The 12,878-nt window shown below is 45.5% G+C and overlaps 1 protein-coding gene across 13 annotated transcripts in view; it reads right to left on the reverse strand.

Moving 5' to 3' along the window:
• The window catches only part of LOC149324567 (uncharacterized), a 259,754-nt gene that overhangs the window by 246,452 nt on the left and 424 nt on the right, over nt 1-12,878 (reverse strand). For all 13 annotated transcript variants that reach the window (XM_089565410.1, XM_089565409.1, XM_089565408.1 and 10 more), the window contains exons 2-6: nt 11,205-11,316; nt 8,103-8,235; nt 6,057-6,171; nt 2,084-2,237; nt 658-791 (exon numbers count right to left, since the gene is read on the reverse strand). The gene's annotated coding sequence lies outside the window, so the exon portion shown is untranslated. The remainder of the gene's footprint in view (nt 1-657; nt 792-2,083; nt 2,238-6,056; nt 6,172-8,102; nt 8,236-11,204; nt 11,317-12,878) is intronic.

Genomic DNA, 12,878 nt, shown 5'->3' on the forward strand with positions numbered 1-12,878 from the left:
CGCAAGATGGATTACGTTTGAAACAGGAAGTATTTTTTCATTAGCTTTCATCAGGTTTCCGAATCGTACTCTGGTGGATGCGGCTGAGTAATAACTCAGAATATCATTTCGTAATAGGAGCTATTAGCAACGTATTTTTGCGTACACATCAGTGCGCTGCCAAGTACTTGCGCATCCCAGTGCACCACATTTCCCGATGTTCGAAGAATTTTTGGAATAAAGCATGAAAGGTTGCAGTGGATTCCAATAGAACTTTTCGCTGGAATTGAAGGGCTGCTTTATCACCTTCAGTTCACCTTAATTTGCGGTGCAATAATCGCAGAGGTTGCTTTACAGGATGCTATATTGGCGGAATGAAAACGCGCTTGGTAAAATCGCCTGCTGTAGTGAACACGTTGGAGGGGTAACCATGTGACGTAACTGGCGCCAAGTTGTTGTCCAGCGCATAGTTTGAGCAGTACAGGCTGGAGCAGAAGGCGATGTTCAGATCAGACACGCCCACAGCCTATCGCTGTTCTCCACAGGCAACAAAAAGGCGGCCGCTGTGACGTCAGTGAATTCTCGCTGTAATACCCTTGTTCTACCCGGTTCGTCCCGGCGACAAACCTGCAGGCCATGCCTACGAATCAGGAAACAGGATAGCCAGAAATCGCTCACCGGGCGCTTGCTGTAAGACGAAGGTTGCGGCGCTGTCTCCACTATGGCTCTTGTAGTGGCTGCGGGGCTGGACGACGCCGTATAGACCACTCGCAGTGCATTTTCCACGGAGGATCGTGGCGAGGCTGGCCATTCTACAAGAGGAAGAGTGTGAAGTGAGTTCATCACTATGAAGCGGGAGAAAGTACACCGGGTACAAATCGCTTTTCTTCTGTTTGCGAAAAAGAAGGAAGTCGTCACATCATTGCGTTTGCACCTCGTGGTTTGCTTGGTGCGATGAAGTCAACCGGAAGAGTTCCAAGGTTTTTTTGACAGTCAGTAAAGGAGACTTGATAATGCCATGTTTCGATATGATGCTCTTTAGACGAAATTTAAAGAGGCTTATGATTCAAAGTGAACTCTTTCTGCTTTTATAATGTAATAGGACACTTTGGCGCCCATGCCTAAGAAAGCTTACATACAGTCATGCTCTCAATAGTGGTTTCAGCTGTTACAAATCACTCTGAATACTTTTGTACCAGCCTGCTTCTCACGTCTTAGCTTTTTAAAAACTGTCAGAATGTCCATATTAAGCAGCAGTTATCCTATGCTCTATTTCAAGCAACTAGTTCAAGCTCAGTGAAAGGGCTAGTTGAAGGCATTGGACCATCTAGAAGCGCAAGCGACAATAGTTATTTCTCCAACAAATGTTTCATTTTATCGAAGCATTGCTGAACACGGGTTCGAAGTCACACTTTAGTGCAGAAATTCTTTTTCACACACCTTACTCACAGTGGAATCAAAGATTTTGACTGGAAAGCGCTCGGTGTTGACAACATTTCCAGATGAAACATACTATCCAAATTTCATATAGTGACGACTGCATGGAGCGTGAAATGTGTGTCGCGAATGGACCAAACATGGCTGTAATGGTTTCAAGAGGAAGCAATGTAGGAAGTTCCACCTCGACTGCTCTCTTGTGCCGACGTACAAGACCTGGATTCGGCCAAAAGACGGACTGTGCAACTCAGCAAGGGCGTTCCCAGACTCGTTTCTGGATTTCAGCAACGACTCGTTCCTTCTCCCATCCTTCTGTCTTTACGCTTAGAAGGCGCCCCTTTACACAAAAACAGCTTGACTCACTTTCTATTCAAAGTAAAATATTTTATTTTAGGATCTATATTATATGCTGCGCGCAGTGCTGGGTTTAGTCCGAGTTTTCCGTTTCTCTTGTCAGTTCATTTTGTAGATTGTGGATAAGGTGCGTTTGTAAATAAGTTATTTTATTAAGTAGGGGCAGGTCTCGAAATTTGTATAACAATGCTAGTGAATCAGAGTTGGATATCCGTTTGTTCCACGATTACAATGTGCCAGACGAACAAGTATTGTCCATGATTATACTGTCACACCAAGCAGGTACACAAAAGAACAGCTCAACTATACTCACCCACATGGCCTCAAGAATAAAGTTGAACGGCAGCAGGTCGTTGTCTCCCGCCAGCCGGTCTCTCTGTCAGCACGGAGACTGGTTGCCAAGTTCAGGACAGGTAAGCCGACATATGCCGCCATGAAGTATCCACATCGAAGACGCCGAATGCTACCTGCGAAAAGCAAGAACACAAATATTTGTAATAAGTGTACAGTGTAATAGGTATACAGCATATATGTGCGCTGTATACGCTTATGGTAGCCTGAGGAAATTAAGCGATGGCTTGCGATCTTTCTTACACTGAATTCACGGATGATTCTGACAGCTAAGTTTGTCTGCATTAGGGAGGTAGAAAAGCTGCTGGTTATCTGGCATGTGCGCCGGTAAACTCATCTCTCTTCACGCGGTCTCTGATTGTTCCGAGTTGCTTACTGTTGCTCTGGCTGGTGCCTCGGCAAATACCTCACAGAATGCTTACCGCCTTTAAGTGGAATTTCATCGACTTGTGTGACTGGTGCGCGTGTATATACTGTGCAGAAAACAGAGCTATGACCCAGATAGAAACTTAAGTCACTTGGGTCCTTTGCCGCCTAAAAGATGTTCCGAGGTACGAAATGACTTGTAGCTGATCGGCATTTAGATTTAAGAAATCGGTGCACATGTGGCCAGTTTTGGTGGGATGAGCCACTTTGGTAGTAACGCCGAGGATATTACTGGAGAGGACAGAATCTGGATTATGTGCCGATGGGACATATTCTGTACGTTCTGTATGGAAGTGGCCGGGAACAAGTGCATGGCAATGTCGGAGGTCCTTGTCTTGTCGAGCGGCACATACCTTCCAGCTCACAGCCGTCTCCCTGCTGGCGAACTGGCAAAGCTATGCCCTCGCATCACCAATCGAGGAACAGAGTGCCTTGAACAAGAAGCACGCTAGGCCTTTTGCGGGATGCGGAGTCGCAGTTGTCTACGAAATACCACTGACTTGTGGAAAAAGGTACGTAGGCCAGACGACGCTGCTTGAACGATCGCGCACGGGAACATGGACTATCGCTAACAGGGGAGGGATCTAATTTGGCTAAGCATTTCCTGTCCTGCAGCGACTGGCGGCCATGGCTGAATGAGATTAGAATTCTGAGAAAGAGTCGCGATTCAACAGCACGTGAAGCTATGGAAGCCTATTTCATAAAGAAAAGAGGAGATACAGGTGTCAGCGATTCTTCGGTTGTACTGTTCAATAGTGTGGTAGCGTTCCTCGATAAGATGATGTAAGTTCTGGCCTTGGTGTGCTACTGATTGTCACATGCTCTACACTTTCGCTGCGCATGCTAAAAGTGTATTCTTTTTTCTGGAAATATGTGCTGTGTCCGTTGAATAAAATCAGCTGTAAGTTTGCGCTCGTCCCGTACCCTTTCGTGTGTATGTGTGTGTTTCCCGCAACTACCACGTCTAATGTATTGAACCAACTAGCCCGACAACACGTTCTACAATACAGCCTTTTTTATGGTTTTAGTGGGTCTAACGTCCTGAAGTGACTCAGGCTATGACCGCAGGGAAGGGCTCAGGAAATAATGACCACCTTGGTTTCTTTAACAGGCACGGACATCGCCCGTACACGGGCCTCTAATTCCGCCGCCACAAAATTCACGTGAAGGAAAAAAGCGCTAGGGAACGGAATAAAGCGGTCGTCAGATAACTCCTGCCCGTTTATATTTCTTGGGCTCCTCTTCAAACTTGGCGCTTTTTAATATTGCGAATTCTCTGAGTGAGTTACTTGAAAGACAATAACTGCAGTGCATGGCTAGATGCCATTGCTAGTTGTCACTTCAGACTTAGCCTACTTGTTCTAAGGGTTCCCAATGGAGTTTAGTATTGAGAAACAGCTGAGCAAAATACATCTCCTTAGGTAGCAACTCGATAGTCATTCTTGCGCAATGATTTGGAGTATTGGCCCAACGAGTGGAAGTGTTCACTGGTACTGGTCGGCGTAAACGAAGGCGATAACTTCCAACCCACAACAGCGTACAGGCAATCCTGTAGCTCACTTGTGGGATCTGCTTTCACCTAAGCTTCAGTGTAGTGTAAGTGCCTTATAAGCAAAACTCCGGTATGAAGGCTGCGAACATTTCATAAACATTTCATAACGTTTGTCCCCTCACAAAGCAAATTCGCGAAGTGCTTCTGGCTTCCCCGCACTGTGGTCTTTGAAGGCTGCCGTGGATTTACACATTGGAAAAAGCGGCCAGAAACCTAAAGCGTAAGCAATAACGATGTCTGAAGTTTAAGAACTGCAGTTTTGTGCAATGGTGGGTCACAAGAAAGTAGACAATTACAAAAGTGCCATCTTTACTACAATTTTGAGTTGCTCAAGCACGACTGAAGGTATGCTTAACACAAGTTTACGAATGTGAAGAATACTGAACTGAGTGATGCTGGAGAAAAAATTCTAAGGAACAGGGAATGCAATGAATTAAAGGAGAGAGGGGAAAGCTATTAATAATACGATAAGTACGAGAAAGCATGCAGAAATCATTTGGAAAGCGGGAGGCTTCCACATGTCTTCAACACGCACGTCCTTCATTCTATATGCGTGGCTCATATGAAACATTCCAGCATATACTTCCCCTTCCAAATGTTTCGGTCGTGAGAGGTTCCCAACAAAATCGAAACTGCTGTTCATCCGGCGTAGCCACCGAATCATGGCCTGCTGTACCGAATGCCAGCAGGTATGTTCAGGGCACAAGTACTTCTAGTACTTTACCTCTACTTTATCTAGTACTTTCGCTGCCTTTTATATATTGTCTTCTAGCCCCTGTAAAACTTCCAATATACAGGGCGTTTCACCTAACACTTGACATAATTTTTCAAGTAGGCTTTTCAATTTAGAAGCGTGCTGCTATCGACATAGCATTGTCAATGGTAGTGCATCCAAATACAGCTGAGAAGTGCTACTATCCGGATGGTTAATATTGGATAGTTAACTTTTTTACCATTACTGTTAGGCTCCATAATAATTGAGAACGTCTAGCCCACTGTAAATAATATCCATATCAGTTTTTAGAATTTCGAAAGCGCTACTGCCATCGGCGCTGTGACCCAACAAATTTTGGCTATTTCGGCGAGTTAAGTGCATTGAAAGAGTTCCTTTGCCTGCAGGCTTCTCGAAAGCGCAGGTATTTTGGCTCGATGTACCCAAAATTTGATGTGCCAAAGCACCGAGGGTAACCACCTTTTCGAAATTCTAAAAACTGATATGGATATCACTTAGGGTGGACTACACACCTCTCAGTAATTAACCAGCCTAGCAGTAATCTAGGTAAAAAGTTATCTATTCAATATTAGTTTAGCAGCCTATTGGTTAGCACATCTGCATTCTGATGTACTGCACTGCTGACAATGCTATGCCGGAAAAGTGCTCTTGTAACTGAAAAAAGTCGTTTTTAGAAATTGTGTAAACTTTTAGTTGAAATATCCTGTATTACTCAAATGCTCAGATCAAGAGGATTACACGAGTTCCGGAGGTACCGACGGCGGAACGGGGCATCAAACTTCGTGTTCCATATACTTTAACACTTTAGTTTTCCGAAATTCAGCAACTGCACGACGCCTGATAAAAATTGTATAAAGTCTTAGGTGCAACACAGTCTATTACTCAAATGCTCAAAGCAAGCGGATTACACGAGTTTCGAAGGTAGCGAAGGTAGAACGGAGCATCACAATACAAGTTCCATATAATTTAACACAAGTTTTCAGAAATTCATTCTAAAGCAATAGCATGACTTCCGAAAAAGTATGTGTAAAGCCTTAGGTGAAAAACCATGCATTACTGAAATGCTCAGAGCAAGTGGATTACACCTGTTTCAAAGGTAGCGACCGTGGAGCGGAGCATCACACTTCATGTTTCATATCTTATCACACATAAATGCCTTTTCCGAAGTTAATTTTAAAGAGTGCGCGACACCCGAATCTCGCTGTTTGAACACAAGTTAGATACCCGGTTTATGCAAGAGCTCCAAATAATGCCGGTGCAGTCATCGTCGCACAGTCATCTTCAGGAGGAGGCGCTCATTTTCTGGTCGCTGCGGTGCCGACTGGTGCCCGCGGTAGGCCTGGAAGAAGGAACAAGAAACTTTGTGTCCTCATTGCGGCACTTGTGCCAATTTAAGCTTAAGAAACAAAACAAGCGCGAAAAGAGCTTAATGCTAAGGCAGGACAGGCAGCGTCTGGCAAAGAGGCATAACCTTGGCGCTTTCACGGAGCATGGTGACAAATTTTGAAGTTTTCGGCTTCAGACCACTCTAAACATAGGACATGACGATGGAGAATAAGAGCAAGAGCTTATAGCCACCGATATTCTGCAGCCTGTGTAAGCCCCATTCATGCTTAGGTACTCGGAGGGCCTTGAATGTCCAATCTTTCGTACTTCATACGTGCCCACAAAAGGCAGGCGCAGATTTCTGCGCCTTCAAACATTTATATAGGAAGGCACCTGACATTTTCCTGGTGCCTATGAACAACAAAAAAAAAAGGCGGGAAAAGCCCTGTCATTTTGCTCCGGAGTGCCGGGTTTCACATTACCAAACTGCAACTAGGTTACGATGGAGAAGAGAGTGAAGCGCTTGAAATTTCGAGTACTTGCGTTTCGTTTTAAGAGGCTTTGATGCCGCACAGATCATGGAGTGCATTTTTGAATTGAAAAATTGTAAAAATCTGGGGGCACTCTGACTGTGTAAAGTGCGTAGAGGCGAAAGCGTTTTCCGCACCACTTTGACTGCCTCTGTGGCACTGGTGACATCACCACTGGATGAAGTCATACCGAATTAATGTCGAAATACTGATGACTAATCACCAATAATTACTATTGACTAATGAGTAAATAATTACTGATCAGTGACTAATTAGTAATTAATGACGCTCAAGCTTCGCCTTTAGGAGAGGAACACGACAGGGTGTTGCAGCGCTGCCACAGAGTCCATGGTTGGAAACATTGAAAATGCCTTTGAACGAGAGGCATTTTTGAGGAAAGGAAATGGCACAGCAATTTTGGTGGTTTGGTTCATGGAGTTTAACGTCCCAAAGCGACTAAGGCTATGAGAGACGCCCTAGTGGAGGGCTCCGGAAAGTTTGACCACCTGTGGTTCTTTAACGCGCACTGACATCGCACAGTACACGGGCCTCTAAAATTTCTCCTCCAAAGAAATTCTAGCCGCCGCGGCCGGGATCGAACCCGCGTCTTTTGGGTCAGCAGCCGAGCACCATAACTGCTCAGCCACCGCGGCGGCGTGCACAGCAATTTTCATCTCGGTGGACACCTGAACCGCACCATATAGGAAGGCAGGAAGTGGGACTGAAAGAAGAATGAGAAAGAGGTGGGTAATGAAGAAAATGAAAATGTACCTTGTTAACACCCGTCAACCGTTTGATTCATAGCTGTAGTGAGAGTTTTGGGGACAGTATGAGCTATTACAGGACTCCGCCTTAAACTTGTTTTGAGGAAATGAAACGGGGCAAAAACTGTCTTACATACCTCTGTGAACACCCGAAGCGCGCCGTGAGGGAAGGGGTTGAGGAGGGAGTGAGAGAAGAAGTTAAGGAAGAAAGAGCTGTGTAGTGGGGGTCTCCTGAAAAATTTCGACAATATTGGGGACCTGTACCTCCCACTGAAATCGACAGCATACGGCCGCGATGTGCGTTTTGACTCCATCGAAACGCGGCCGCCGCGGTAGGGTTCCAACACGGATACTTCAGCTGCATGCAGTGCAATGCGGCCCACTCCATCAGGATTCAATTCCGTGACCTTCCAAAAAGTTATTAATTCCTTGGTGCGAGTAGGTGAATGCGATTATGAATAGTTTGAGCGCTGTAACTTACACTTCCCTACGCAGATATCTATTTCTGACTATAAACCACCTGCTGGCCAAAAACAGGCAACAGGCAATGCATAATTTTCTACGGGCCATTCAGCCCTGCGGAATAATGCATCAATTTTGTTGAGCTTTTCCGAGTGCAATGCGGGCTGGATGACTTGTCGCCTTCTCACCTTGCGCATCTGCAATCGCACATCCAGTCGCTGTAGTGTAACGAAGACTGCGTGGAGACACTTCGCTTGGGAAAGTGGTCGAAACGCGGCGCAGGTATTCCACACGACCCAGTCAGCTTCAACGTCTCGTCACCTGCGATGGAAAACCTATCGTAAGTCTCTATCGTGGCTACGTCAAAGGCATAATCACGGGAACAGATCAAAAGACCTAAGAAATGGGGCAGGAACCAAAGACAGACCCACAGGCGTTTTCTTTCGTTTCCGGTTCATTTCGTCCCATGCCATTAAATCTGGTGACGTTGGCTGGGAGAGACGTCATGCTGATCGTGACGAAATCCACTCACTTACTGGGCCTTCTCCGGCCAAGGTTGCTCTTCCCGACCGACCAACCATTAATTTAATTGCCACCTATTACGCTGGGCAGTTTGCTCACTATCCGGTGGGTAGGTAGTGATGAAACCTCAAGGTCACGTCACCTGGGTGGCTTACTTTACCTGCCAGATTACTCCCTGGGAACTACCTACCAGTGCTATGTGCGCGATTTTTTGCTCACAACTCCGAGGTCGGATTTTCTGTAGAACGGGGCCTTTAACTCTATTGCGCTTAATTGGTGTGGATGTAAGCATGTGCCGTTAAAATCGCAGAATTTCACTGCCTTTTTCTTGCCTTCCTGGTCGCAGCAACTTGGAAGCTGCGGAACACGCAGTTGGGTCGTTCTAGAAATGTGTTTTGCCGGGGCGGAAGCCACGCCCACGATCCCGCTTTATACCAGCATCTAGCGATAGCTGATAACCATTCATTGCCTGCAACGCCTTGTGTTCCTTCTATTCAAATACTAGCATATGAGCCGGTCAGAATTTCACGTAACCCCATAACTGTTCCAAGTTATTCAGACAACACAAAACAAAATAAAAGATGTTGCGGAGTATTTACCACCAGAATTCTCCGAATTGCGAACGGAAGGCCAATGATAACACTCTTCAACAACCAACTTGCTAAAATAGTCGCATCAAAAATAAAAAACTGGAAGGAATAATTATCAGACGTCCAAAAGAACCTCAACATGCAACCAAATAAGAGGCGTGAAAGACCATTGCTCCGTTAAGGTAGCTTTTAGGACGCTATTTTTACACGCCTTTTTGTAGCGATGCTTCGCTCGTCTCGACGTGGGTAATGTAGAACTTAGTGCCTCACCTAGCGCACTGAGGCAGAACGGCATCCTGAAAGCGTGTGTTGGGTATTATTGCACCATAAGGAGCCAAGGAGCATGTGGCAAACGCAGGTTTAAAATGTCGGTGCGTTGAGGCGTATGACCTAAAATTTTTGAACTACCGCAAGAATTTTTCGAGGATACCTTTTGAGCAGTTCAACATGCGTGTGATCAGTCACCTCACCGATCGAGCTGCTCACAAGTGTACCCACAACTGACGGGCGAAACAAGTACACTCTTTGTCAATAATATACAGCCCAAGGGGTTTGCTTCCTAGCCGTGTGGCGGGGATCTTAAACGCATTTGACAGTAATAAGTTTGGGAGGATTAAGTTAGGTTGAGGCCTTAAGGCTCAGAAGCAGACCGCTTGGGCTTTAGACTTAAAAAAACGACTGCGTCTGCGGGGCAGATGAATGCGCTATAGTCCGTACCCAATGGCAGCACATGCACTTTGTGTGTATGTGTGCCTGCTGCCTTTATCGTAAAGCCGTTTCTAGAGGCCAGACTGTGTGACAGAATCCAGGAATGAAACGCTGAGGCAAAACTGCCGACCAAAGTTAGAAAATTAGTATTACAGCGATTCCGAAAAACAACATTTATGAAAGTGCAATCTTTACTACAATTTTGAGTGGCTCAAGCATCATTGCAGGCATCCTCAATGCAAGATTACGAATGTGAAAGAATAATGAACGGAGTAATGATGGAGAAAACATTCTAACAGGGAATGCAATGAATTAAAGGGGAGAGGGGAAGCTATTAATAATATGAGAAGTACGTGAAAGCATACAGAAATCATTTCGAAAGTGGATGTTTTCCACATGGTTTCAATACGCCCGTCATTAATTCTATATAAGTGGCTGGCTCATACGAAACATTCCAGCATATACCTTCACCTCCAAGCGTTTCGGTCGTGACAGGTTCCCAACAAAATCCAAACTGGTGCACATCCAGAGTTGCCACCGAAGCATGACCTACGGTACCGAATGCCAGCAGGCATTTTCGGGGCGACTTTTGGTGGCTATAGTACTTGTGCTGCCGTTTTTATATTGTTTTCTACCCGTGAGAAACACCGTGTTTCACCTAGGACTTGACATGATTTTTTAAAATAGGATTTTAGACTTAGAAGTGCGTTGTTTTCGATATAGCACTGTCAGATAAGAATACAGCTAAGAAGTGCTAACTAGCAGGATGGCTAATATTGAATAGTTGACTTTTTAAATACCACTGTTACGCTCTATAAATATAGTGAGGCGTCTACGTCACCGTAAATAATATCCATATCAGTTTCTAAAATTTCGAAAAGGCGGCTACCGTTGGCGCTGTGACACAACAAATTTTGGCTATTTTGGCGAGTTAAGGCCACTGGAGGAGTTCCTTGGCCTGCAGACTTCTCGAAAGCGCAGGTGTTCTGACACGATGTGCCCAAAATTTGATGCGCCACAGCGCAAAGGGTAACCGCCTTTTCGATATTCTAAAATTGATATGGATATTACTTATGTTTGGCTACACGCCTCTCAATAATCAAGGAGCTTCAGAGTTATGGTTAAATAGTTAACTATTCCACCTTATTTAACGAGCCTTCTTTAACGAACCTACTTGTTAGCACGTCTTAAATCTATTCAGATGTATCACACTGCTGACAATTCTATGCCGAAAAATAAGCGCCCTCTAACTCAGAGCCTATTTTTTAAAAAATGTGCAAAGCCTTAGGTGAAACACCTTATATTACTTGAACGCTCAGAGCAAGTGGATTACACGGGTTTCGAAGGTAGTGACGTTGGAGCCGAGCATCATGCTTCATGTTCCATCTTTTATCACACATAACGTTTCCAAAATTCATTCTATAGACTGTGCGACACCTGAATTTCGCTGCTTCAACACAAGTTAGTCACCCTGTTCATGCTTGAGCTTCAATCAGTGCGGGTGCAGCCATCGTCGAGTCATTTTCAGGAGGAGGCGCTCATGTTCGGGTCGCTGCGGTGCCGACTGGTGCTCGCGGTCGGTCTGAATAAAGGAAAATAAAAAAAAATTCAGGGGGCACTTTGGCTGTCTAAAGTGGGTAGAGGCGGAAGCGTTTTCCGCACCACCTTCGCGGTTTCTGTGGCACTGGTGGCGTCACATATATTTGAGTACTAATTACTAAGTGATGACAAATCACTACTTAATGGTTAATTACTGATTATTGCCTGAATACTAATTAACTGCTAATTAATGACGCTTAAGCTTCGTCTTTAGGAGTGGAACGCGACACCGCGTTGTAGCGCTGCCAGGGGGTCCACGGAACGCCACCACCCGTTCGGCGCGATGCCTTGCCCTTTCAACGCAACGTTTTTTGAGGAAAGGAAATGGCGCAGTAATTCTCGGTCATCTCGGTGGACACCTGAACCGCACCGTAGAGAAATGGAGGTGGGAGTGAAAGAAGATAGATAAAGACGAGCCGTAATGAAGAAAATGAAAATTGTATTTGAGGAAAGGAAATTACGCAGTAACTGTCTCACAAAATTCAGGGGGGCACTTTTTTGACCTAAAGTGTGGTCACTGATGTGTGGTTAAGATGTTAAGCTTCGCCCCTAAGAGTGGAACGCGACAGCGTCTTGCAACGCTGCCAAGGAGTCCATAGAACGCCATCGCCCATTCAGTTCTACGCCTCGCTCGTCGGTAAATTGGTTTTTGAGGAAAGCAAATGTATCTGTCTGTCATTTGTCGGTGGACACCTAAACCTCGCCGGAAGGGAATGGAGGAGGATGAAAGTGAGTGAAGACACCGCATTCAATAGATGCGCCTTTGTTCATTCCAAACCATCGAGCTGGCATGGCGGAGTGGATAGCATGCTCGTCTCTCACGCCGAAGACCGGGGTTCGATTCCTGAGCTCGACCAATTTCTTAATCGGTTTAATTTATTTATATGGCCTGACTAGTAAAGCTAATTAGGCTAATTCGGTAATTAAGCAATTAACTAAGCTAAGTCACACTTGGAGCATCACTATACGACCCCTTCAATTGGTTGCATGGTTACTAGCCAAAGTACAATTGGCACCGTTTGAAATTCGTGCACTGTGACGTCACGACCGTTTCCACCAATTGAAAAGCGTGGCATTTTCTGTCGACAACTGCTGCTTACAACGATGAGACATTAAAGGCTTCCGCCTTAAAAATTGGCGTTGGCTTAGCTTTGGTTATGCCTGGTAGGTTGCGAAAGCAAAAGCGCAGCACCTCCAAATGAAGGAACGCAGTGCGCCGCGTCTATAGGTCACGCGTGGCTACCGGCCGCCGCTGCGCGACGACTGAAAGCGTCTTCGGTAATTTTTTTAAATATATTTTTAGGAAACTGCCTTACATACCTCGGTGAACACCCGAACTGCGCCGTGAGGGAAGGGATAAAGGAGAGAGTGAGATGAGAAATTAACGAAGAAACAGTTCCATAGTGGAGGTCTCTGGAATAAATTATACCACCCTGGGGCCTTTAGCATGCACTGATATCGACAGCATACGGGCGCGTTTTGCATTTCGCCTCCATCGAAACGCGGCCGCTGCGGTAGGGTTCGAACCCGGGTACTCCAGCTGCA

This window comes from Amblyomma mixtum, unplaced genomic scaffold, assembly GCF_055824585.1.
Source record: "Amblyomma mixtum isolate Tamu unplaced genomic scaffold, ASM5582458v1 scaffold_23, whole genome shotgun sequence".
NCBI classification, from domain to species: Eukaryota; Metazoa; Arthropoda; class Arachnida; order Ixodida; family Ixodidae; genus Amblyomma; species Amblyomma mixtum.